Below are 27,946 nucleotides of genomic sequence, written 5' to 3'. Positions count from 1 at the left end.
AATTTCCTGATAACCCAAATAGTTGTATACCCTATTGTAGAGCTTGTCGAAAGAACCAAAGACTTGTTGATCCAAACCAAGGCTTTTATTAGCAAAAGACAGGAGCTCTTCACAGGTGGCCGACCAGTCCGGAATGATCTGACCTGGCTAGGGACACAACCCTTTAAGGCCCAGACAGTAGGTGTGGCTAAGCTCTCAGCCAATCGCTGTAAGCACAGTCATTACATACTCTAGATACTGTAACTATATACATTGGTGATAGGTCTGTACTATCACACCTATCTCTTAGAAAACCTTCCAATAATTTATCTACAACTAACGTCAGGCTCTCTGGCCTATAATTTCCAGGGTTACTTTTGAAGTCTTTTTCAAACAACAGAACAATGTGAGCTACCCTTCAATCTTCCAGCACCACACTGTGGCTAAGGACATTTTAAATATTTCTGCCAGAGCCCTTGCAATTTCTGCACTAGCCTCCTTCAAGGTCAAATGAAATATCTTGTTAGGTCCTGGGGATTTATCCACCCTTATTTGCTTTAAAGCAGCAAACACTTCTTCCTCTTTAATCTGTATAGGCTCCGTGACCTTACCACTTGTTTTCCTTACTTCCCATGACTCTATGCCTGTTTTTTCAGTGAACTCTGATGCAAAAAAAACTCCCCAAGTCTTTTGGCTCCATACAAAGCTGACCACTGATCTTTAAGGGGACTAATGTTGTCCCTTACTATCCTTTTGCTCTTAATATACCTGTAGGAACCCTTAGGATTTTCCTTCACATTGTCTGCCGAAGCAACCTCATGTCTTTTACTTGCCTTCCTGATTCCTTTTTTGAGGTTTTTCTTGCATTTTTATACTTCTCAAGTTTCTCATTTGCTCCATGTTGGGTATACCTGCTATACACCTCTCTCTTCCTCCGAACTAGAACCCCAATGTTCTTTGAAAACCAAGGTTCCCTATACTTGCTAACCTTGCCTTTAATCCTGATAGAAATATACATACTTTGTACTCTCAAAATTTCACCTTTGACAATCCTCTAATTGCCTCACACATTTTTGTCTGAAAACAATATACCAATCTACACCTTCTAGATCCTTTCTCGTTTCCTCAAAATTATCCCTTCTCCAATATAGAATCTCAACCCGAGCCCCAGATCTACGCTTCTCCATCATTAACTTGATCACTGGACCAAAATGTTCTCCTACAAATTCTTCCATCACCTATCCCACCTCATTGCCTAAAAGGAGATCCAGTATTGCACTCTCTAGATGATACCTCTATATATTGATTTAGAAAATTTTCTTGAACACATTTGACAAACTCCAAGCCATCCAGCTCTTTTACAGTATAGGAGTCTCAGTCAATATGTGGAAAGTTAAAATCCCCTACTTGCACAACCTTGTGTTTCCTGTAGCTGTCTGTTATCTCTCTACAGATTTGCTCCTCCATTTCTCGTTGACTATTGGTCATACCTCACTATATACTCACACAAGGATTGGATATGACTGTGCAATGTATGTTTTGTGAGTTTGTGGAAGATATGAAAGTTGGTGATGTTATGAATTGAAAGAAAAATTGTCTAAGATTACTGCAGGATATGGATTAGATAGAAAATGAGCAGAGCATTAGTAGATGGAATTTAATCCTGAAAAGTGTAAGTTAGAGCATTTTGAGAAGACAGAAAAAGGTAACAGTAAATGTTCGGGTGCTGAAGAACATCAATGAAGAGATACATTGGGATTCAAGTCAATTGTTCCCTGAAGGAGGCAACATAGCTAGAGATGGCAAGTTGGGCTTCAGAGGTCAGAGAGGTTATTTTCAACTTTTCAAAACATTAGTTAGACTGCAAATTGTATGCAATTATAGTTGCCACACTAGGGGAAGGATGTTGTTTTGCTGGAGAGAGTGCAGAGGAAATTCACCAGGATGTTGCTTGGATTGGAGGACTCCAGATATGGGAAAGATTGGATAGGCTATTTTTATATAACAAAGGAGGCAGAAGAGTGACCTGAAAGACAGATATAAAATTATAAGGGGTACCAAGTATCGGACCTAAGATGCAAGAGGATGCAGATTGTGCTGGAGGTGTACATCTGGAGCTCCAGTTGCTGATGGTTTGGATTGAAGGCTGTGTGGTTGCAGCAGGCACTAGAGGTGAATCCATGGACACTCAGTGATTCTGTGGGGGGAGAGGAGGGGACCTCCCTTTTGCTTTTTTTCTGACTGTATGGGGCAATTTCTGCTAATAGCAAATTTTGTCTGCCTTGTGGTAGTCTAAAGGAAATTTCATGTCATATCACATTTTCTGTTTTATTACATGACAATAAAATAATCTTGAATCTTTAATAAGAGGCATATACTTTTTCCCAAATTAGGGATAACAAAAAAGAAGGCATAGATTTAAGGTGAGAGGAAATATTTTTAAAAGGGATTTGAGGGGAAAGATTATTTCTGCAGAGTGGTTGACATTTTCAACTCACTGCCAAAAGAGGTGGTGGAATGAAATAAAATCATGATGTTTAAGAGATAGTTAGACAGGGGCTTAGATGGTCATGGCATAAAAATGTTATACAGGCATATAGGATTAGTGTACATTTTTTAAATTTAAATTTAGACATACAGCATGGTAACAGGTCCTTCCAGCCCACAAGCTAGAGCTGCCCAATCACATCCAATGCACCTTCAACCTCCCATATGTTTGGAAGGGAGGGAAGAAATTGAAGCACCGAGAGGAAACCTACGCAGGCATGGAGGAAACGTACAAACTCCTTACAGCCAATGCTGGATTAGAACCCAGGGTAGTTGCAACCACTTGTTAACCATGCCACCCCTACAGATGGGCAGAAAGATTGACAGGCATGTAGTGAGCCAAGAAGCCCATTTCTGTGCTCTACCATGGAATTATAGAACAGAAACAGCCCCATATAGTCAGTGCTGAACTAATTATTCTGCCAAATCCCACAACTCGCACCTGTGCCATATCCTTCCATACCCCTCCATGCATGTATCTGTTCATTTTTTATTCTTAAAAAATCAAAAATGAGCCTGCATTTACCAATTCAACTGGTAGCTCATCCATACACACCACCATCGGCATGAAGAAATTACCCCTAATGTTCCCTTTAAACGTTTCTCCTTTCATTATTAACCTATGTCCTATTGTTTTAATCTCTCTTAACCTCAGAGGAAAAAGCCTGCTTGCATTTATTCTATCTGTACCCATCATGATTTTGCATACCTCTATCAAATCTCCCTTCGTACTTCTACTCTCCAGGGAATAAAGTCCTAACCTGTTTAACATTTCCCTGTCACTCAGTTCTTCAAGTACTGGCAACATTCTTGTAAATCTCCTTATACAACTTTGACCTCAGTTATATTTTCAAGCATGAACTCAAATCCTACCTTCTCTGTCCTGAATTACCAGCTCCTTAATTTGAGTCTGTGATCTCTGGTTTCCAGCCAGTGGAAACACCAACTGTGTAAATTTTCTTGAGTATTTTGAAATAAAAACACAAACTGTTGAAAACACCCAACAAGTCAGGCATTGTATTTGGGAAGGGAAACAGAATGTGCTTCACATCTGAGTGCCTGTGTAAGAACAAGGAGCTTGGAGCTGAATGTGGAAGGAAACACGACTTTAATCAAGTAGACTCCAAGACAGAAAGGGGTGAAGGAGTACCATACCAAAGAAGGACAAGAATGTTTGGAGATTTGTCCAGGACCTCAGGGCCATAAACGACATTGTGCTGCTAACCGCACCAGTGGTCCCAGACACCAACACCATCCTATGTGCCATACCTGCCACTGCCACAACTTTCTCTGTCATTGACCTGCATTCCACCTTCTTCTCCATACCACTCACAAAAGAGAGCCAATACCTCTTCACTTTTACCTCTGAGGGCCAACAGTATACATGGACATGTCTTCCCCAGTGTTATACTGAAAGCCCAACCGGTGTGTGAAGAGACCTGATGGAGCTCGCCCTACACAGGGTTTCGACCCTTTTGCAATATGCGGACGACCTGTTAGTAGCCTCCCCCAATGACGCTGCATGCATTGAAGATACCGTTGCTTTGCTCCAACTCTTCGGCTGCCGGGGCCACCGTGTCTCCATGCAGAAAATGCAATTCTGCCAGAAGGAAGTAAAATATTTGGGATATATTTTACAGGAGGGAGAGCAAAGAGTGGGCCCAGAAAGGATAGCAGCTGTATGCCAGATAAGCAAACCAACCAGAAAAAATGGAATCCTGGCTTTTCTGGGCATGGTGGGATACTGCAGACAGTGGATACCAGAATATCAAGAAATGGAGGCAGCACTAAGAGCAGCTACTATGAAGGGAGAACCGGAGGAAGTGCAGTGGACGAAGGAAAGAGAGCAGGCCTTTCTGAATCTTAAACAGGCTCTGACTCAAGCCCCTGCTCTGGGCCTCCCTAATTATGAGAAACCCTTCACGCTATACGTAGCGGAGAAGAATGGATATGCTTGTGGAGGAGGGAAGAGGCCTGTCGCCTACTACTCCACCAAACTCCCATTAACGGTAATAGGGATGCCCCTGTGACTGCAGGCGGTGGCCGCCGCGGCAGAGATAGTAGAAAAATCGGTATCATTGGTGCAGGATCGGCCATGCACGGTGGTCACCGACCATGCCGTACTACTGCTGCTCAATTCGACATCAACGCAGCATTTCACCATAGCCCGAAGGACAGGATATGAGGTGATACTGTTATCCCGACCTAATTACACTTACAAAAGATCGGGCTCTTACAACCCTGCCTATCTATTGCCTGAAATAGAAGAGGAAGACCATGAAGGACACGACTGTGTGGCACTGACCAAGTTTGTGACCAGCCCAAGACCTGACGTAAAGACTGACCCAATAGGAGCAGAGATCACCTTATACATTGACGGGTCTTCACACCGGCCCCGGGACGAGGTGCTATATGCGGGGTACGCCATAGTGAATGATGTCAAAACTATCAAAGAATATGCCCTACCAGAAGGCACCACCGCACAAATGGCAAAACTGTTCACCTTAACTACAGCTTGTGTATTGGCAGATGGAAAAAGAGCAAATATCTATACTAATTCTCAGTATGCTTTTGGCCATATATGGAAAAATAGAGGGTTCATAACAGCCAGTGGGAAGGGGATAAGACATGCAGAAATGATAGAGGGGCTATTAGAAGCCATACAACTCCCGGCAGTGTTGGCCATTGTTAAATGTCAGGCTCACACCAATCAGAATGATCCTGTGTCAAGGGGAAATGAGCGGGCCGACATGGCGGCCAAATTAGTCACCAGTCAACAGAACCCCATGTTACCCATGACCCTGAAGTGAGAGGTCAACGCTCCCAAGCAATACCAAATGATAGAGGAATTAAAATTGAAAACTGCACAGGAGGGGGTTTCTGCCCAAGAACAGCATATGTGGGAAACCCACGGATGCCAGATGATCAAAGGCATATGGAAAAGCAACAATGGTCGAGTGGTGTGTCCAAGAAGCCTGTACCGGCCTACAGTGCAGTTAGCACATGGACAAGCCTATTTGGGAAAGACAGGAATGCTACATAACATAAAACAAATTTGGTTTGCACCTGGAATCTCCACCAACATTGAACGGCAGGTGAGAAACTGTCTGATCTGTCAACAAAACAATCGGGAGCCCTCGCCTGCCAAATTTGATAAACATCCTCCTGCTCATGCCCCTTTCAAGAATTTGCAGATTGACTTTGCCCACATGCCAGCTTGTAGAAGGTTTAAATATCTATTAGTGATCGTTGACATGTTCACACGATGGATAGAAGCGTACCCAACAAAAAGGGATGATGTTCGGACAGTAGCTAAGATTCTGATGAAAAAATTGATTCCCCGGTATGGGATCCCATGGGGAATAAATAGCGACCGAGGCTCCCACTTCATGGGGAAGATAGTGACTGCAGTAAGCAAAATAATGGGCATAGATTGGAAATTCCACATCCGGTATCAGCCTCAACCTTCTGGTATGGTGGAGAGATTAAATGGAGAAGTAAAAAGGGGATTGGAAAGAATGTGTAGCGTGACAGGGCTACCCTGGCCAGAAGCTTTGCCTATAGTATTATACACCCTATGCAATCAGGTAAATCGGAATACAAAATTGACACCACACGAGGCTCTGATGGGGTGCCCTTTGAGCACGGGAACAAGACCCCCTATGATGCCGGAAGAGGTTACCAAGGTTTGGATACAGGAAAGCACCCTAGCATATGCCCAGGGGTTGTCTGAGGCTGCCCTTCGAATATATAATAAGATGAAAGCTGCCCAGGGATCATGGCTGGATGGAAACACCCACCCATTTTTATCGGGAGGTCAGGTAATGGTGAAAGCGGTCATGACTGTTCCTTTCTCCCCTAGGTAGAAAGGACCCTACTAAATCCTCCTAGTCACAAGAACTGCCTTAACGTTAGATGCACTGGACAGCTGGATCCACGCAACCCCATGTAAGCCATTCTGGGATGATGATACAGACAAAGGCGATGCTTGCAAGGACAACAATCAAGATACTGGGGCTATTAATGGGGGGAATTGATTGAAGTAACCATAGAGGAGACAGTCGAGAGCTTTCCCAAGGAGAACCCCGATGCTAAGGGGTGCTGGGACAACTCCACTATGCATTGTAGAATCATCTGGAATGGGGATCAGTCAGGGTTCCTGGGGTGAGGGGCATCACCAGAACCAACAATAAGACCTCTCCAATACAAAATCAGGAACCTTACAATGACCCTTAGACCCTTGAACCCCCCCTGGAGCTGAATGGATGATGGCATCAACAGTGAGCAGATCCCTATTGGCGTGGCGAGGGGGAAATGCTTTCTCCAACCTATTCTGATGGATTGGGGAATGCAAAAAGGGAGTGCTTGACGTGAATTATGCTTATGCCTTTTACCGAGAGGATGAGGATTTAGCCCCAGTACCAACAACGGCGAGCCCCACAGCAGTAACCATAAATCTCCTCTCCACAAGGACAGCCGCTAGCCCCCCTGCAGACACACCAATACTCCCCACGCCCATAGATACCCAGAGCAGACACTTACATCGCCTCTTTGAGACTTGCCTGAAGGTGCTGCAGTCGTCCTCGCTTATAAACCTCACCCTCCATATTCGGTATGATACCTCAGACAATACTAGAGCCTACCAGAATGTCTATCCTGGACTAAAGGTGGCTAAACTCCATGGTAAACAGGGACTAGTAGATGGAGTCCTGGGAGGCTAAGGGACTGGAATGGGAATATTAAATGCTGCAGATATTGAGACACTACAGAATAAGATACAGAAGGTAGGGACTAAGTTTGGGGAAGGAATCAGAATCAGAAATGCATGGGGAAACACGGTGCAGGAGGAGATAGAATTGGGATATCGGGCCCAAATGCGAACATGGACCCATATCGCGCGACTGATGGCTGAGATAGGAAACATCTTTGGGGAAACTAGGGTGGTGCACAACTCTACTAAATGTGTGCTCTCAGAGATCTTGATTCAGTTACTATGGGCAGAACTCGAAGAAAGGTATTGTCTCATCATACAGCAACTTGGAAAGTTATGTTTAACCTGACGTAGTATTGGCTCCAACCAGACACACAGCATACATGCTCTGACTGTAGGGGATGCAATGTCACCATGCAGCTGGTGAAGGGACAGAACGTATCCACCTGGTGCCAGTTCGTGCCAATCCCCCAGCTGCTCAGAGCCCAATTCTGGGACCCAATATTCCGAGGAACCTGGGTAGATGAAGACGGTTGCACACACACCGAATAGTCATGTGCCCAATGGTCTGATGGGATGCTATGTCCGCTACATTCTGCTCTGTATGACCCGTGTCCTATGAGACATACAGAGGGCATGTGCACTTGGCTGCTAGTGGCCATAAATCGGATCGTTGTAATGGAGGTGCGATCCCATGAAGTATGTATGTACAAATGGGCATTCGGAGGTAATCGTGAATGTTTATGGTTGTTTAGAAAAGGTCTACACAATCCATATCCCGAGGGAGAATCATCTTTTTTGCATAGGTTCTATGACACAGGTTAGTGTAGATAGAACTGCCCATCTCAACCCCTGACTCGGGCCGACAGTGAATTAGAGCCAGTTGCAGCATTTGCTAAAAGAAAATGAGCAAATCACCATAATGGTCCAGAAGCTATGGCGCACCTTAAGCCAGGCTAAGGTTGACCTGACTTACAAGGAGGGACAACTGGTGCGAATAGCTGACCAGGTCACGCAACTTAGTGTCCATCATTGGTGGGGGATTTTTAAGGGATGGTCACCCAGAACATTGCATGGCACCCTGTTGTGATTATGTTCGGGGCCCTAGTGGCCTTACTTAAGGTGATCATTTGCATGTGGGTTAGAGTGCGCACACTCGTGGGACAGGTTAGTGAGACAATAAAAAGGGTACAGCGGCGAGTGTATCAAGAGGCCATATCCAATTGTCAGGACAAAGAGGATACTCCCTTAGTGGTGTAGATCTTTGATCTACAAGGAGGGAACTGTGGAAGGAAACATGACTTTAATCAAGTAGATGCCAAGAAGGGGTTGAGGGAGTAACTCACACGAAATTATTGGATAGTGATAAGGATGCATCCTTATCGGTTTCCTGCTTTTCAATCTGTCTTGTAACCATACTGTGTGAGAGGGAGTAAGTATCCTGTAGCAATTGATTGAAGACTTGTTTGTTTCGGGTTATAAAAGCTTGTTCTCTGCCTGATACGGGCAGAGTCTCTGTTGTGGACTCTCCAAGTTTAATCTTGTCGATAAACTCTTCTGAAACGATCTCCCGGGCTGTGTTTTCTATTTAAATAATTAGAGTCCCGAAGAAATCGGCGACACTGAAACATTAACTCTTGTTTCCCTACTGACAGATGCTAGCCAATCTGCTGGGTATTTCTTACATTTAAGTTTATTAGTTCAGATTTCCAGCATCTATTTAAAAAAAAATTCCTTAGAGAATTTTGTTCTCTGCTGCTATTCCTAAGGCTCTCTAGAACCTTGGAAGTTTGCTCTTTGTATAGACATTTATGGCACAGCACAGCACATCACTCAACAAATTCCTTTCAGTGAATCATGGCCCTTTGACCCAACTCATCTATGCTGACCAAGTTGGCATTCTAGACCAGTTCCATTTGCCTCCATATCCTTCCCAACCCTGTCAAAATGTCTTCTAAATATCATTATTGTGCACACGTCTAGACTGAAGTAGGCAAGGCTACCAGCCATCATCATGTCAACCTTCTATAGGAGCTATATCAAAAGCATCCTGGCCACCTGCTTCGTAGTGTTGCTGCATTAAAATGTATCCGAGGTCAATCCACAGGACCGTGAGTGGCAGAGTGGATCACTGAAGTCTCACCCCCCCACCACCCCCCCCCCCCCCCCCATTGACGTGATCGACCAGGATCATTGTCTGAAGTGGGCACTCAAAATCATTGAGGACCCCATCCATCCTGCACACAGCATCTTTCAGCTATCCCATCGGGATAGAGATACAAGAGGATCAGAGCCAGCACATCCAGGCTGAGGAACAACTTCTTCCCACAGGCAGTGAGAATGCTGAACGGCTCACACTAAACAACCGAGACTCTCATTTGTACAAAACAATATTTTTATATGTATGTGTGTGTGTGTATGTATCGGTATATCCCGCTTGACAAAACTAGAGTGTTCCTATGAAACTTTCGTAAGCCAAAATGGCTTAAAGCAAAGACCCATTCACTACTATTAAAGGCTATTCTCTTAAAAGTGAAAACCCATTCAAATATTTTTGTAAAAGCAAACATAGCTTTCTTGGTGAAAGCACATTTTCATAAAGCCAGTATTCGTAAAACAGAGTATGCATGAGTGTGTGTGTGTGTGTGTGTGTGTGTGTGTGTGTGTGTGTGTGTGTGTGTGTGTGTGTGTGTGTGTGTACGTACACACAACTCTGATTATCAAAAATCTGATTTTCCAAAATCCTCATTTATCCAAAACAAATCAGAAATCTTAATTTATCTGATTTTTCTTTTCAGAGCTGAACTGACTGGATACGTCGGGGTCCAGGTGATAGTGTAGACCTCGGGCTCCGGGCGGCAGCTCGAACCTTGGGCTCCGGGTGGCAGCGGGGACCTCAGGCTCCTGGCGGCAGCATGGACCTCAGCTCCTGGTGGCTGTGAGACCTCTGGCTCCCGGAGGCAGTGCAGAGACCTTGGGCTCTGGGCGGGTAGCAGGGTCCTCAGGATCCCAGGCAGGATCCGGGCCTCGGTGGGGAGATGCCGGTGGATCTGCTGTGGCCAGCAATTTTTTGGTGAAACTAAAACATTATTTTAATGCTTAAGAAGCCTTCCCTTGTTGTTTGTTGTTTAAGCACTATTATCAGTGATTTGCTGTTGCTACTGTGGGTGTTTTTAAAAAAATGACCTGTTCTCTGAAAAATAACATTTATCCAACATTGGCCCAGTCCCGACCATTTCAGATAATTGATGTTTTATGTGAGTGTCCTCCATTTGCATTATTTGTCTTCTCTATGTTTGGTTGAATGTCTGCAAGTTATTGCACCAAGGACTTGAGAATGCTGTTTTGTCAGCTTGTACTTAATATCTGATGACAATAAACTTGACTTCACTAGTTTCCTTCAGCAGCTTATTCCAGATACGGAGCATAAGTATTGCCACTCAGGACCCTCCTTAATCTCTCATTTGGAAATAATCTCTAATGGTAAGGGAGACTATGAGCATCCACTTTATCCATAATTTTATAAACCTCTATAAATTCACTCCTCAACCTCCTAAACTCTTGGGAATAAAGATCTGGCCTATCCAGCTTCGCACCATGAGCCATACCCAGCCAGGAGGAGCCGCTTTCAGGTGCTTGGACCAGATAACGCACCAGCAGCCATGGCTGAGGGAGTGCAGCTGGGACGTTTAGGTGGCCACGGAGGGAAAACGCCTTTCTGTCACCTGAATGTGCCGGCTGAATGAGAGTCGCATCTGAACGAACACCAGCTCCTGTGGACTGTGGCCGTAGTCATGGCTTGTTTATGGAGCATCTTGTAGCAGCACTACATGAAAATAATGGAAAAGAAATAAACTTTAATTGTCGTCCACAAAACAGTTGTTGGTTTGTTTTCACGAGGACAGTATCTCTGCGCCTTGCTCCTTATTGATGTATCCTTTCCTCTTGAACAATTATGACAGAATTTCTGCGGGTTTTGGTTTAAGGATGTAAAGGTGCTTGTGTAGAACTCTCTCCAAAATCCAAAAATCATATGAAAGATTAACTGCAACTGATGACCTTCCTCATTCTCTATAAACCGACACCAAATTGTGGCCGGCGTGGGATTACAGGGCTGGAGTGGCCGGCGCGGGACGTCAGGGGCCTGAAGTCCCATGCCGGCCACCGCAGCCCCGTAGTCCCGTGCCAGCCACTGCAGACCTATAGTCCCGTGCCAGAGGGCTGTCAGGCAGTGAGGAGGGTAGCCGTCGGCAGTGGGTAGGGTAGCTGTCTGCAGTGGAGAAGGTAGCTGTCAGCAGTGGGGAGGGTAGCCGTCGGCAGTGGGGGGAGGGTAGCTGTCAGCGGATCACTGCTAGGCACCTGAAAGCTCCTAGTCGCTTTGCCTTGCTGCTTTCAAGTACCACGAGAGAGTGCTCTGAGCCGGAGAATATACCTCCCTGGGGAGGATTAGGTAACTGCTCGCGGGGCTGGGTTCTCCACTTTCAGGAGGCCTCCCGACAGCCGCATTTGGGTATTTTAGGCGGCTTTACGTTCGGGTATTCTGGCGATCTGAAAGCACCCGTCTCCTGTCGGTATATTCTTCGGCTCAGAGAGTCCCCCCCCCCCACCCCGTCGCACCTGAAAGCAGCAGTGGGACTAACGGCCACAGTCCACAGGAGCTGGCGTTCGCTCGGACGCGGCTCTCCTTCTGCCGGCGTGTTCGGGTGACAGAAAGGCGCCTTCTCCGCGGGCACCTGAATGTCCCAGCCGCGTCGGCCGGCACAGTATCTGCGTCCGAGCACCTGAAAGCGGCTTAAGGCATCAAGCATCCCACCAGGAAGGACTCGAGCCTGGGTATCTTTATATTTGCACACTGTTTGACCTGCTGAGTTTTTCCAGCATGGTGTTCGTGTTTCAATCAAGCCAAGCCCTCTGATCAGTGAATCTGCTCTGCATCCTCTTCCAGTTGGATGAAGTCCTCCCCATGGCTGCCCCGAACGATGAGGATCCCAACCTTGGCAACTTTCGCGCTGAATGCTGGGATGAAAGGGAGTTTCCCATGACCACCTGCGGCCGAACGTTGCACTTGCATCTCCTCGCTCGCCTCTCCTGCCGGCTCGCGAGCGCCTCCCAGCTCGCGCGGGGGGGGGGGGGGGGGGGGGCGCCGCGATTGGACGGGAAGGGGCTCGGCGGCGATTGGCTGTCAGGCGGAGCGGCCGGGCCAACCGCGACATCCTCCTGGCGGCGGGTGACGGCAGCGCGCGGCGGCGCTGAGCCTCATCGTTGTCGGGCAGCAGCCCCCGCCCGCCCCGCCTCTCCATCACCATAGACACCAGCGGCCACACAGTCAGAGGGAGACTTGAGGGGAGCGTCCGGACGCTCAGGCAACTATCACTGGGAGGGATACACCCACCCCGCCTTGAGAGCAAAAGACTGCAGGCCGGCAGGTGCGTAGGACCATCGGCGAAATGATCGTTTTCTCCGTCTTTTGTGTCCCCCCAAGCCCGTGCCCTGGGATGTTTTAAAATTATATTGGTCCCGATAATTAAACGTGGCCTTGGATTTCCCCCCCCCCCCCATGATCAGAATCAATAGCATCTTTCCTGAAGAAGAAGGTCCTTTCTGGGTGGGGGGGGAATGGATCCCAGGCTTGGCAGGCGATTGATGAACCGCTCGGTGGTGCATTTTAAAACGTCCCTTTTTTTAACATTAAAACCCAGGATCTTGGAAAGTGTCAGCTCACATCTTGTATACAAGATGCTTCCCCTCACCCCCACCCCCACCCCCTCCCCTCACCCCCCACCCCCTCTCCTCACCTCCAATCCTCACCCTCACACCCCTGAAACCCACCCCCTCCCCCACCTCCCTCCCCACCCCCACCCCCACCCTCAGCCCCTCAAACCCTCCCCCATCCTCTCACTACAACCACCTCCCCCCACCCCCCCCTCCCCCCACCCCCTCCCTCCCCCCACCCCCTCCCTCCCCCCACCCCCTCCCTCCCCCCGCCCTCCCACCCCTCCCTCCCCCCCTCCCTCCCCCCTCCCTCCCCCACCACCCCCCCCTCCCCCTCCCTCCCCCTCCCTCCCCCTCCCCCCCCCTCCCCCTCCTCCCCCTCCCTCCCCTCCCTCCCCCTCCCTCCCCCTCCCTCCCCCCCCTCCCTCCCCCTCACTCTCCCCCTCTCCCCCTCACCCCCTCCCCCCTCCCCCCAGTCCCTCCCCCCTCCCCCAGTCCCTCTCCCCCACCCTCTCCCCCTCCCCCCACCCTCTCCCCCTCCCCCCTCCTCCTCCTCCCCCCTCCCCCCTCCTCCTCCTCCCCCTCCTCCTCCTCCCCCCTCCTCCTCCTCCCCCTCCTCCTCCCCTCCCCCCTCCTCCTCCTCCCCCCTCCTCCTCCCCCCCCTCCTCCTCCCCCCCCCTCCTCCTCCCCCCCCCTCCTCCTCCCCCCCCCTCCTCCTCCCCCCTCCTCCTCCCACCCCTCCTCCTCCCCCCCTCTCCTCCTCCCCCCCAACCCCCTCCTCCTCCCCCCCACCCCCTCCTCCTCCCCCCCCACCCCCTCCTCCTCCCCCCCACCCCCTCCTCCTCCCCCCCCCCCCCTCCTCCTCCCCCCCCACCCCCTCCTCCTCCCCCCCCACCCCCTCCTCCTCCCCCCCCCACCCCTCCTCCTTCCACCCCTCAAGCCGCATGACAGTTACCAAGCTTCTGCACAATGAAAGATGCAAACCTGTATCTTTGTTTGCAACCAAAGGACATTGTGGTGCCCCCCCCCTCTCAAAATGTGGAGAGGCCTTCAGAAGTATTACAGGCCGCCGCGAACCCCCCCAAGCCCACCACTATATATAATGGGAATGGTACAAAGGGAAGGCCGTTTGGTTTTATTATTTCAAGTTGAAGAAGCTGACAGAGCCAAGGCATGTGCTGTCACATTGGTGGGTTATTTCCATCCCCTCCTTCCTCGCTTCCCGGTCCAGGACTGGAATTAGGATTATTGTTTTATTTAACCTGGGTGGGGGTGGGAGACGCTCACTCTGCCCCTGAGTTGTGCGCCTGCAATCGACTCTTCATCTCTCATTGGCGACTTTTCGCCGGGAAATTCCCGTTTTAGTTTTAAATCGCGTGGTTTTTTTTGGGGGGGGGGAGTAAATGTTCACTCTTTTCTCAGTTTTGGTAAACTTGGTTTTAATACTGTCTTTGGAATTGGGGTTTCTCTCTTGGAAGACGCACGGTTCTCTGTCGGAGGTAGTTTTTCCCGACTTCACTCTTGAAAACGCTGCCTTTCAATGTTGGATCACGTCTGCTATCTCTGCACTTGGACTTCTTGATCTTACCCTCTCGGTGTCTAGAACCCTTTCATCCAAAGTGAGGATAAATGGTGTTATTTTAAGTCGTCGTGTTTCTCAACTGGATCAATTAATTCTGAAGCTAGACAAACGTGCGGATGACGGTGTGGTGCCTTTTTGATGTTTGAGATGCAGTTTTTCCTCCTTGTTTAATGCCTAATCATGGAGACCGTTTGAAAACAGGTTGCATTACCTCGTGTCATTTGGATTCTCAGTGTGTTGGAGATGAACTTTTCCAGAAAGTCTTGGATTTGGTATATATTTTATTTGTATATCCATTTTGTATAGAGCTTGACTGAGGACCCAGCTATGAACCCGAGGCTGAGTTGATAACGTGCAGAATTTTTGTATTTTAATTTGACCTAGATTTGCACAAAAAACTCACCCGACTGTTAATTTTGCTTTAGGGGGTTGGGTTGAGAGAGGGTTTGTTAAGGGGAGGGGGTATAATTCTTTTTTTGTAATCAGAATTAATCTGTACAATGTGATGAATGCATACAAATGATTATATGCTACATGTATGAAAATTTTAAAATGAAGTATTCAAAGAAAAGAGAAGGTATTTGTGAATTATGGCACCACACTTCAGTTAAATTCACATTCTACAGATTTGGGAGGTGCTGCAAAAAGTATGTCCACTTGTGGCAAGACCCAAACAATAGTCATGAAAGTTTTTGAACAATTTGGCAAGGAGGGAAGAACTTCCAAGGACCTGCTCTTGACATTCAACATCCTGGTTGCCAACATGTTATTGTAATCATTCTGTGAATCACCAGAAACTTAAGAGAGCTGCAATTATAAGTACTATGAATATAGGAGCAGATCACAGTTTTGACATCTTGCACCCCCTTTCCACTGGCATCCCAGTTAATTGGCTGTGCTGTGTCCCGGGATAAGAAGCCCTTTGTGCCGTTTCCACTGGGTCTCTCTTAACTGGGACACAACGCATTACGGGGGATCGGAGTGTTCTACCTCCAACTAGAAATGGGTGACCTTCCATTTCACCTTATGACATTATGATCTACTGGATGGTCAGCATGCATAAAGCGCATGTTGGCGTCAGCTGATGCCAGGAATACGAGTCAGGGTTGAGTTAATTAATCCCTGTCTCGAAATGATGCAATTTTATGCCAGCGGGCTGACGGTTTTCTTTTTCCACTGGACCCTGACCCTGTTAATTCCTAGGATAAGATGCCAGTGGAAAAGGGGCTTTGCAGTGCGTCGCTCACCTTTTTTCAATTGTCTACAAGAAACAAGTCAGACTGGTGGAATGCTATCTTCTGATATTCAAAGTCTGATATCATCCTGGATAAAGTCCTGGCATTGCCTTTCACCATTGGCTGTAATGCACGGTGCCAACAAAGTACACTGCAGTTACACTTTTATCACCTTTCAAATCTGTGTTTTCTGATCAAAAACTGATTTTTATTCCCAAAATGTTAACCATTTGCTCTCATTCACCAGGGATTCTACTGACTCTCACAGCCGTTTTAACACTTAGATACTATATAAATGGACGTGCTACTGCTGCAAATTAAAGGCTTGAAAATTATTGTTACAAGGACAGGAAACTATAATTGCTAGTATAATAGGGTTTATGGTATCCATAATTCCCCTGCAACCGTGTCTGCCTGTCCCGCATCGGACTTGTCAGCCACAAATGAGCCTGCAGCTGACGTGGACATTTACCCCCTCCATAAATCTTCGTCCGCCAAGCCAAGCCAAAGAGAAAAGAGATCCATGGTTTACAGTACCCACAGTCTTAATATCTGAAGAGTACTGCCTGTGAAGTTGACCAGGATAGCCCTTTCAGAGATTTGTGACCTATGGTGTTGTGGTACATTTGCAAACAGGGTTGGACTGTTTAGTTAGGCTCATTTAACCTTCTTGCCTCATGATCATTTTGGTTGTTGATGATCTGTTTGCTGATCATGAGAAATTGTTGAGGCCAGTGATGCTCCATACTCTACAATTTACTTGAACCTTTATTCTCTGCTGCAAGATTCTTGGGGGCCCTTAAATTAGTGACTTGGAAACAGGCGCTTTATGCATGCTGACCATCCAGTAGATCATAATGTCATAAGACAGAGCAGCGGAAATAGGCTAATCAAATAATCGAATTTGTCCCATTTCCAACAATTAGCCCATAAATTTTGAGATTCAGGTGCTCAACCAGATACTTAAATGATGAAAAATCCATGCATTCACTATCCCTTTACATAATGTTGCTGTCTCTCTTCTCTTTTCTCTCTGCCTTCTTTCACAGTCAAAATCATGTGTCACTTTTCCTCTCTCCTGTCCTCTTATCATATCCAAATGACACCTTTTGTCTGTTGGTCTGTGCTCCTCCCCATCCTGTTCTTCCTTTATCCCCAACGTTTAGTACAGATACCTATCTATTTTCACTTGTACCTTGAGGAAGGGTTCAGGTCAGAATTGTTGGTAACATATCTTTACCTCCAATGGCCACTGCGAGACATGTTGTGTTCCTCCAGCATCTTTATTTTTACTGCATTCCAGTTCCAACCACTCTGGATGATGTTACGGAAGACCCCCAAAAACCAGCAACATTAGATATGCACCACAACACAGGGTTACTTAAGCAAAAGTTGTTTTTAATTATAATTGAACAAGAAAGCAGAATTAAACTTTAACTTATTACTTCACCTACCTAATTACTTAATCCCCCATCTAATACTAAGCACAGGTGTGTGTAATATATATTTAAGATTAGAAAAGTTTTTGGATCACAGTCCAATCTCACGGGTTGAAGGCAATTCTTGTTCTGTGCACAGAAGTTAGCATTAACAAAGTTCACCAGTCTTTGGTGCTTAACAGGCAAATGGTTACCACTCAGGAGGACTCTTGCTGGCTTTCAGAGAGAGATTCCTTTTCTAAGATTCCTAGATTCCTTCTCAATCAGTCCTGCTGATGAAACTTGCCCCCTTCAGGGTTCTCAGATTATCCTCTCTCTTTCAGGTCACCTTTCAGACCACCAGTCTCCTCCTTTGACCAGACAGCCTTCCAAAGTTTGCCAGCTTGTCCTTCTGGAACTGATTTCTATCTCCTCTGTCTCTGTTTCACATCCTCCCTCTCTGAGAGCAAAACTCTTCTCCTCTGCCTGCAAAGATCACATGCTCTCCCAGGCAAGCTGCTGTCGATACTTTGTTGCCTCCTGCAAAAGGCATTCTGCAAAAGTCCTGCAAATATTCTGTGTTTTAAAATGTGTGTGTGCAAGCTGTTCTAACAATTTTTCCCAAACCACCTCTAAATACTCTGTAACAATGAAAACAAGTTCCCAATTGCCCTCAAAAACTTTTATTCCTGACCTTAAACTTGTAGCATCTGGTTTAGTACATCTCTGCTATGGGGAAATGTTTCTGGTTGTTTTTTCCATGTATGCCCCTCATAATTTTGAATATCTAGATCAGGGGTGTCAAACTCAAATTCACGGAGGGCCAAAATTAAAAACTTGGACTAAGTCGAGGGCCGAACTAAATATTTATTGAAAATTTTCAACAACATCTGCACGTTTTCTCTTCTTTCAACATGTGTCATGTTAAACTTTAGGATATAACTTTAGGAGGATAATGTTACAGGTCAGGAGTAGGTAGCTCAAGTTCACCCTTTGCTTGACCTGAGGGAAACATATTTGGTCCCTGTGGAGATGTAGTCAGCATTCACAGGCTGTGTCCATTTTGGCCTGCATCAGGACTCAGCATTTCCTGCTCACTCCTCAGGCTCTAGGCCTCTATTCACCCTCGACCCACCATCCCTCTACAGGACCAGTCCTTTATCCAACCTCTACTCACCCCTCACTCCAACTCTACCCACCCCATCCTATACACGCCCCTCTACTGCCTCTCCCCTCAACCTGTTCCTCCCTCTACCCGTCTCTCACCCTCTAATCACCCCTCCCCTACTCGCCCTGCCCCTCCCCTTTTACCTCTTCCCTATCCACCCCTCCTTCTACTCATCCCTCCCTCTAACTGCCCCTCGCACCACCATAACTTCCCCTGCCCATTACTCCTCACCTACACCCTCTGCCCACCCCTGCTTACCCACCCACTCAGGCCCAGCGCGCTGCCGATCAGCCTTTGCAGAACAGCGGGGGCCGTGCGCAGCCTGCCATGTCCGTCGCGCTGACAGGAAATCACAGGCGCTCGCCAATCCGCCGCACCGCTCGACAAGTGGGAGAAGTGACTGGTTGTGCGGGGAGCCTTCCAACTGGCTTGCCGGCTGCTGACATTGACAGACTTCTCGTGTTACAATTTTGTTTTCCCCATTCTCAAAGTTTGCACGGTCAACCTGCAACACTCTTGCTCCCTCCGCGTCCCGTGGATCTGATGCCCGGGTGTTGTTGGGATTCCCAGCAGAAGGTTTGTGGAACTTTACCATTCTGGATTCCTTTTTGAGAATATTCTGGCCATCTTTTAAGGGGGGTGGTTTTAGGGGGGAGGGGATAGTTAGGGGGTGGGGAAGGATGTGCAATGAAGGGGGAGGATGGTGGGGGTTACATTACCAAAAAACAGCATCGGCTCTCGCTGCAGGGCGGGCCACCTCTAATACATTTTTGAAATGATCTTGCGGGCCAAATATTATCATATTGCCCGTGGGCCAGAGTTTGACATGTGTGATCTAGATCTTCAGCTTCCTCCTCCATCAAGTAAACTCATCCATGTTATTGAAATGCGCCAATAAATCTCTTGTACACTCTCCAGCGCAATATCCTGCAGATAGTCCAGTGACCAGAAATGCATACAGGACTCTAACTGTGGCCCATCTAATATTTTGTATAGCTGTACCATGACCTCCTGCTATTGTATTCTTACCTCTGACCATTGAAAGAAAGATCCAGTCTTCACCATCTTATCAACATACTTCCACTTTCTGAGAGGCCCTCCCTCACTTATTCACCTATTATCTCCTGCCTGTGGGACTGTGCTTCTCCCCCCTACACCTCCCCCCACACCCCCCCCCCCAGCATTTTGTTCGGGTGCCTACTTACATTTTGCTCATACCTCGATGAAGGGCTCAATCTGAATCATTTATCATGTTTTTTATCTTTGCTATATAAAGTACACTGTTTGACCTGCTGAGATTCTCCAGCTTTGTTTTACCCAAGATTTCCCTGTTCATCAATACTCATGAGGATCCAACTATTTATCGTGCATGTACTAGCATGATGCTGAAAGACCTCAACAATGAAGACGCTGTTTACATCTGGTACCGCACGGATGGCAGTCTCTTCAATCTGAGGCGCCTGCAAGCTCACACCAAGACACAAGAGAAACTTGTCCGTGAACTACTCTTTACAGACGATGCCGCTTTAGTTGCCCATTCAGAGCCAGCTCTTCAGCGCTTGACGTCCTGCTTTGCGGAAACTGCCAAAATGTTTGGCCTGGAAGTCAGCCTGAAGAAAACTGAGGTCCTCCATCAGCCAGCTCCCCACCATGACTACCAGCCTCCCCACATCTCCATCGGGCACACAAAACTCAAAACGGTCAACCAATTTACCTATCTCGGCTGCACCATTTCATCAGATGCAAGGATCGACAATGAGATAGACAACAGACTCGCCAAGGCAAATAGCGCCTTTGGAAGACTACACAAAAGAGTCTGGAAAAACAACCAACTGAAAAACCTCACAAAGATAAGCGTATACAGAGCCGTTGTCATACCCACACTCCTGTTCAGCTCCGAATCATGGGTCCTCTACCGGCATCACATACGGCTCCTAGAACGCTTCCATCAGTGCTGTCTCCGCTCCATCGTCAACATTCATTGGAGTGACTTCATCACCAACATCGAAGTACTCGAGCTGGCAGACTCCGCAAGCATCGAATCCACGCTGCTGAAGACCTGACTGTGCTGGGTGGGTCATGTCTCCAGAATGGAGGACTATCGCCTTCCCAAGATCGTGTTATATGGTGAACTCTCCACTGGCCACTGAGATAGAGGTGGACCAAAGAAGAGGTACAAGGACTGTTTAAAGAAATCTCTTGGTGCCTGCCACATTGACCACCGCCAGTGGGCTGATATAGCCTCCAACCATGCACCTTGGCGCCTCACAGTTCTGCGGGCAGCAACCTCCTTTGAAGAAGACCGCAGAGCCCACTTCACTGACAAAAGACAAAGGAGGAAAAACCCAACACCCAACCCCAACCAACCAATTTTCTCTTGCAACCGCTGCAACCATGCCTGCCTGTCCCGCATTGGACTTGTCAGTCACCAACGAGCCTGCAGCAGACATGGACATACCCCTCCATAAATCTTCGTCCGTGAAGCTAAGCCAAAGAAAAAAAAACTAGTCTTTGTAATTACTTCACATTTACCAGGATTATATTCCATCTGCCATTTCTCTTTGCATTCTTCCAACTTGTCATTGTCCTGTAGCCAAAGTTTACCTTCTTCACCATGAATAGTTCTGCCATCTTTCATATCATCTGCAAGAACAAACCTTTACTGTCACTTTATGCTGCCCCTTACCAAGCTAATTGGACTGTCCAATTTATCAAGTCACCTGCATCTCAGAGCTGCAACCTTTTGGTCCAGTCTAGCACATGAAACCTCATCAAGGCATGACTGAAAATTATGTAAGCTACATCACCTTCATAAGCCCTCATCAATACAATTTATTACTTGAGGAAAAAAAATCAAATTGGTCAGGCAGAATCTCCTTGATTAAAGCTGTACTGACCATCTTTAATACATGCCTGTTTTTCAAATGTAAATTAATATTGACCCAGATAATTTCTTCCAATAACAACTTTACCAATATTGTTAGGCTGAAGCCTGTATTTCCCAGGTTTAACTGCTGCTTTTCTTGAATAAAGACACCACTTTTATCTGTTTGAATTATCTGGCATTTTACCTGTGGCCAGAGAGCAGTAAAAAAAATTGTTGGAGTTTCAGCAATCTCCTCCTTTCCTTCCTTGGATACATCTTATTGTCCTTGGTGATTTATCATCTTTAATGGCTGTAATGGATCTGTGTTAATAATATTTAGGTTAATGTTAAGCTATATTTCTTATAAATATGTTTTGGGTAATGTAGTGAGTTTGGAACAGGGTTACACACACCAATATAATACGTTCAGAAGTGAGGTAATCTTTTGGAGTCGTGATATCTGTTAGCCAGAGTTGTGAAGGTCACATGGTTTCCAGGATTGAGACTGATCTCATTGATGATATAATGCCATATGATTTTTGACAACTATATTGTCAAAATCAGACATTTTGAGCCAGTTCAGAAGTCAATACCCTGTGGAACACACAGGAGTTGGACTCTTGTGAAAGACAGGGTTAAATTGCAGTAACTGGAATAGGTAAATGTGTTTTTCCCCAATAAAAGGGAATACATAAATAAGTGGATTTCAAAAGGGAGATCACTTTCTGACTGCTTTTCTTTTGAAAATAAAGAGTGCAGCCTCATTACAGAAGGAAACTCCATGATTCTTAAGAGCATAAGAGGGAGTTGAAGATCATTAATGTGAGAGATTAAGAAGAAATCTCTTCCTAGAAAATGGCTCAACTAGATTTGTGAGCTTGGGAAAATCGAAGAACTTGAATGTTACAAATACTTTGTTATTGTTTTTAACCAACAATTTAAAGACCTCAGTGCTTTGCATTTGCTTCATAATTACTTCTAAACTAAATTTTAAAAGACCTTCAAAGTTCAACAACATGCTTGAAACTGGACTTTAAAATGGACTTTTTCAGATTCGATCTTAAACTGTAATGGTTTTGAATGTCACACACATTTACATTTGTGCTTAGTGGGGTTTTTAAAGTTAAGTTTAGAGGTAAGTAAGAAATGTTATGTTATTAATGGTTTAATTAAAACAATTATTTGAATTTACGATTGTCTGGTGAACTTTGTTAGTATTAATACAATTTTAATAGTTCGTAACATGGCACATTTGTATTCTCTCCACATTGAAGCTATGATTGACTCCTTGGGTTGATGCAAGGTAGACTAGGAGGTTGTATAACTTCATCGTTCCTAACATATTACAGCAACCCATGATGCTGCAGGGACGAACAGAATCTTTCACCACCATCACTAATGATAGGATGTTGATAAGTAACAGCTATCCCTTTTAGAAAAATAAAATAGAAATGCGGGAGGTAATGTTGCAACTGTATAAGGTACTGGTGAGACCGCACCTGGAGTACTGTGTCCAATTCTGGTCTCCATATTTGAGGAAGGATATACTGGCTTTGGAGACAGTCCAGAGGAGGTTTACTCGGTTGATCCCTGGGATGAAGGGGTTGACTTATGATGAAAGATTAAATCGTCTAGGATTGTGTTCGCTCGAGTTCAGAAGAATGAGAGGAGATCTTATAGAAACATATAGGATTATGAAGGGTATGGATAGGATAGATGTAGGAAGGTTTTTTGAGCTGGCTGGGGAAACTAAAATGAGAGGACACAGTCTCAAGAGTCGGGGGAGTAGATTTCAGACAGAAATGAGGAAAAATAGTTTTTCCCAGAGAGTAGTGAATGTTTGGAATTCTCTAACCAGGGAAGTGGTTGAGGCTGCCTCATTAACATATTTAAAATTTGGTTAGATAAATTTTTACATGATAGAGGAATTAGGGGATTTGGGGAGAAGGCAGGTAGGTGGAGTTAGGTCATAAATTAGATCAGCCATGATCGTATTGAATGGCGGAGCAGGCTCGATGGGCCATTTTTGGCCTACTCCTGTTCCTACTTCATATGTTCCTATGCTGTACTCAGTTGGTCAGGCAAAGTATTTGGAAAAGCATTTTTCCTTTATTTCAGATTTTCAGTAACTGCAGAACTTTTATTTTGGCTATCCTTTGCTTTTGACTACCCTTTCCATACATGATCATTTGCATCTGTACATTCACCAGCTACTGTAATTGAGCATCACCAATAAGCTGAGTTTTGAGTAGTCCCAATGTGATCATTTATTAGACAAAGAATTATTATCAACTGGAGAGTGTTCATTGCTACTCATTGACACTGACTCCAGAGGAAGTTTTGAAATGTTTCAAGTCAAGTCAACTTTATTGTCTTCTGATTGGATAAGAACAATCTTTGGTCATTCAGCATTCTTACTGCCCATGGGAAGAGGATGTTCTTCAGCCTGGTGATGCTGGCTCTGATACTCCTGTATCTCTTCCCTGATGAGAGCAGCTGAAAGATGCTATTTGCAGAGTGCAATGGGTCCTCAATGATTTTGAATGTTGTCTTCAGACAATGATCCCGGTTGATCATCTCAATGGGATTGGGAGACTACAACGATCCTTTCTGCCACATTTATGGTCTTGTAGCTTGATCTCCAATCCATTTCTTTGGAGCAACTGTACCACACTGTGATGCAGCTGCCCAGGACCCTCTTGATAGAGCTCCTATAGAAGGTTGACATAATAGTGGCTGGTAGCCTTGACCTCTTCACTCTTGCCAGGAAGTACAGTTGCTGTTGCGCCTTCCTGACAAATGAGGAGATATCGAGTGACCACGATAGGTCACTAGTTAAGTGAGCTCCAACAAACTTGGTGCTCTCCACTCTTTTTAATACAGAGTTGTTGATGTGTAGTGAAAAGTGTTCATTACTGGTCCTCCAGTAATCTACGATCATCTCCTTCATCTTGTCCACATTGAGACTCAGGTTGTTACTCTCATACCATTTCACAATATTTTCTATCTCTTCTCTGTAGTGTGACTCGTTGTTGTGGATGAGGCTGACGACTGTTGTCATCTGTAAATTTGATTACACTGTTGGAGCTGGATCTGGCAGTTGTTGCTGGTCAGTAGTGTGAACAGGAGTGGGCTGAGCAGATGACCCTGACTCAATATCAATATCAAATGTTTTCCAAAATTTCCTCTGTTTATCCAGCACCTGATCATTCCAACATAGATCTCAAGTATCAGTAATTCTGAAAAGTAGTTTATATCACTTCAGGATGCATTTAAATGATCAAGTGTGCATCTGAGTATAGAATCTTTGCCAGTTGTACAAAAAGAAAAGCCAACTTTGGCAATATGTGACCAAGCCTCCTCTGTGATGGCAGGGTGAAAAGTTGGGTTTGTATTTGTATATGAATGCATTCATGGATTCATGCTGTTTACAAACAGCAATTTTCAAGCCACCAAGATGGTTGAGAACATAGAACATTACAGCACAGCCATTGGCCCATGATGTTATGCCAATCTATATAAACCTTCTCCATCTTCCCGACCACACACCCATAACCCTCTATTTTTCTTGCATCCGTGTGGCTGTCTAAGAGTCTTTTAAATGTCCCTATTGTACCAGGCTTTACTACCACCAGGTGCCCACTACTCTCTGTAAAAGAAAAAAAAAACAACCCCGATGTTTCCTCTAAAGTTTCCACCCCTCACTTTCTACAGATGTTCTTTGGTGTTTACTATATTTGCCCTGGGAAAAATGTGCAGGCTGTCCATGTTAAGTATGGCTCACGTCATCTTGTAGACCCCGATTAAGTCAGCTCTCATCCTTTTTCACTCAAAAGATAAAAAGCCCTAGATCAGTTAAGTATGCCAAATTAGATTTGTTCTTCAATCCAGGCAACATCCTGGTAAATCTCCTCTGCTCCCTCTCCATAGCTTCTGTATGCTTCCAGTAATAAGGTGCCCAGAACTGAACACAATACAGTAAAATTCCTGGTATCCAGAATGTACAGGGATTGAGAATGCTGGATATGTGAATTTTCTGGTTCCCTGAGACACACTCTTACAATGTTTAATACACCTGCATTAAGAATAAACAATTTAAAAGAGAAAGACATTGCAAAATGTAATTTGAAAAAGAAAATCAGTATTGTCATCCTTAATTATGTAGACACATAGAAAATAGGTTTAAGAGTAGGACATTTGGCCTTTCAAGCCTACACTGCCATTCATTTTGATCATGGCCGATCATCCACTCAGTACTCAGTACCTGCGTTCTCCCCATACCCCAGATCCCCTTAGCCACAAGGGCAAAATCTAACTCCCTCTTAAATATAGATAAGGAACTGGCTTCAACCACTTCCTGTGGCAAAGAATTTCACAGATTCACCACTCTCTGAGAGAATTTTTTTTCTCATCTCAGTTATCCTTAAACTATGACCCCTGGTTCTGGTCTTCCCCAACATTGGGAACAACCTTCCTGCATTTAGTTTGAACAATCCCTTAAGAATTTTATACGTTTCAATCTTCTAAATTCCAGTGACTATAAACCTAGTCGATCCAGCCTTTCTTCATATATAAGTCCTGCCATCCCTGGTATCAATCGAGTGAACCTTCTTTGTACTCCCTCTATGGCAAAGATGTCTTTCCTCAGATAAGGAAACCAAAACTGTACACAATACCCAGGTATGCTCTCACCAAGGCCCTGTACAACTGCAGTAGAACCTCTGCTCCTGTACTCCAAACCTCTTGTTTTGAATGCCAACGTACCATTTGCTTTCTTCATTATTGGAGTTAGGTCATAAATTAGATCAGCCATGATCGTATTGAATGGCGGAGTAGGCTCGATGGGCCATTTTTGGCCTACTCCTGTTCCTACTTCCTATGTTCCTATGTTCACTGCCTGCCCTCTTTCAATGACTGATGCATAGGTTTCATTGCATTTCTTCTTTTCTTAATCGGACACCATTTAGGTAATGATCTTCCCTCCAAATGGTAACCTCACATTTATCCACATTATATTGCATCTGCTATGCATTAGCCCACTCACCTAACTTGTCCAAATCACCCTGCATTCTCTTAGCATTCTCTACACAGCTAACCCTGCCACCCAGCTTTGTGTTGTCTGCAAACTTGGAGATGCTGCCTTCTATTCCCTTATCTAAGTCATTGATATATTATTGTAAATAACTGGGGTGATAGCACTGAGCTTTGCGGTACCCCACTAGAGACTGCCCGCCATTCTGAAAAGAACCTGTTTATTCCTACACTTTGCTTCCTGTCTCTCAACCAGTTCTCTATCCCATCTCAATACCATACCTCCTAATACCATGTGCTTTAAGTTTGTACACTAATCTCCTGTGTGGGACCTTATCAAAAGCTTTCTGAAAGTCCAGATATACCACATCCACTGGTTCTACCTTATCCACTCTACTAGTTATATCTTCAAAAAATGTCTGTCCAGTGATGTCACTACTTTCTAAATGTGCTACAATTGCATCTTTAATAACTGACTCTAGCATTTACCCCACTACCGATGTCAGGCCAACTGGTCTATAGTTTCCTGATTTCTCCTCCCTCCCTTCTTTAAAAAGTGGGGTTACATTAGCCACTCTCCAATCCTCAGGAACGAATCCAGAATCTAAAGATTTTTAAAAAATTATCACTAATGCATCCACTATTTTTTGGACTACTTCTTTAAGCACTCTTAGATGCAGACTATCTGGCCCTGGGGATTTATCTGCCTTTAATCCCTTCTATTTACCTAACACTTAGTTATTTTCTTCACTCCTTCCCTCATATTAGATCCTCAGTCCCCTACTATTTCCTGAAGATTATTTATGCTTTTCTTAGTGAAGACAGAACTAAAGTAGTTATTCAATTGGTTTGCCATGTCCTTGTTCCCCATGATTAATTCATCTGTTTCTGTCTGCAATGGAGCCACATTTGTCTTAACTAATCTCTTCCTCTTTACATACCTATAAAAGTTTTTCCAATCAGACAAATTCCTGAGGACATTGGTCCTGACCTTGCCCAGAGGTAGACCGTCCTGTTTGTACTGGTCCCTTCTGCAACGTCCCAAGAATCTGAAACCTTCCCTCCTACACCACTGTTCAAGCCACATATTCATTCTAACTATCCTGCTATTTCTACTCTGGCTAGTTCATGGCTAATCCAGAGATTATTACCCTTGAGAACCTACCTCTCAATTTATTTTCTAGCTCCCTAAATTTATCCTGTAGGACCTCAACCAGTCTTTTTCCTATATCGTTGGTACCAATATGGACCAATGCAGCTGGCTGTTCACCCTCCCATTTCAGAATGTCCTGCAGCTGCTCCAAGACATCCTTGACCGTTGCACCCGGGAGGGAATGCTCCATCTGGAAGTCCCGTTTGAGGCCACAGAAACTCCTGTCTATTCCCCTTATAATGGAATCCCCTATGACTATTGCCCTACCATTCTTTTTCCTGCCCTCTTGCACAGTAGAACCATTTATGATGCCATGATCCTGGTTACTGCTGCCTTCTCTTGGTTGGTCATCTCCCCCAACAATATCCAAAGTGACATATCTATTTTGGAGGATACTGACAGCAGAAGACTCGTAGAAACATAGAAAATAGGTGTAGGAGTAGGCCATTTGGCCCTTCAAGCCTACACCACCATTCATTATGATCATGGCTGTTCAGTACCCGGTTCCTGCCTTCTCCCCATACCCCCTAATTCCCTTGGCCAC

General features: G+C 45.4%; 1 protein-coding gene across 10 annotated transcripts in view; it reads left to right on the top strand.

Annotated features, from left to right (window-relative positions):
- Nucleotides 1-12,534: 12,534 nt before the first annotated feature.
- The window catches only part of LOC138756996 (catenin alpha-2-like), a 667,135-nt gene continuing 651,723 nt past the window's right edge, over nucleotides 12,535-27,946 (top strand). For all 10 annotated transcript variants that reach the window (XR_011353262.1, XR_011353263.1, XR_011353261.1 and 7 more), the window contains exon 1: nucleotides 12,535-12,663. The gene's annotated coding sequence lies outside the window, so the exon portion shown is untranslated. The remainder of the gene's footprint in view (nucleotides 12,664-27,946) is intronic.

Source organism: Narcine bancroftii, chromosome 3 (genome assembly GCF_036971445.1).
Source record: "Narcine bancroftii isolate sNarBan1 chromosome 3, sNarBan1.hap1, whole genome shotgun sequence".
In the NCBI taxonomy this organism is placed as follows: Eukaryota; Metazoa; Chordata; class Chondrichthyes; order Torpediniformes; family Narcinidae; genus Narcine; species Narcine bancroftii.
The sequence above is the reverse complement of the archived record's forward strand: the minus strand, read 5'-3'. Positions and strand labels throughout refer to the sequence as shown.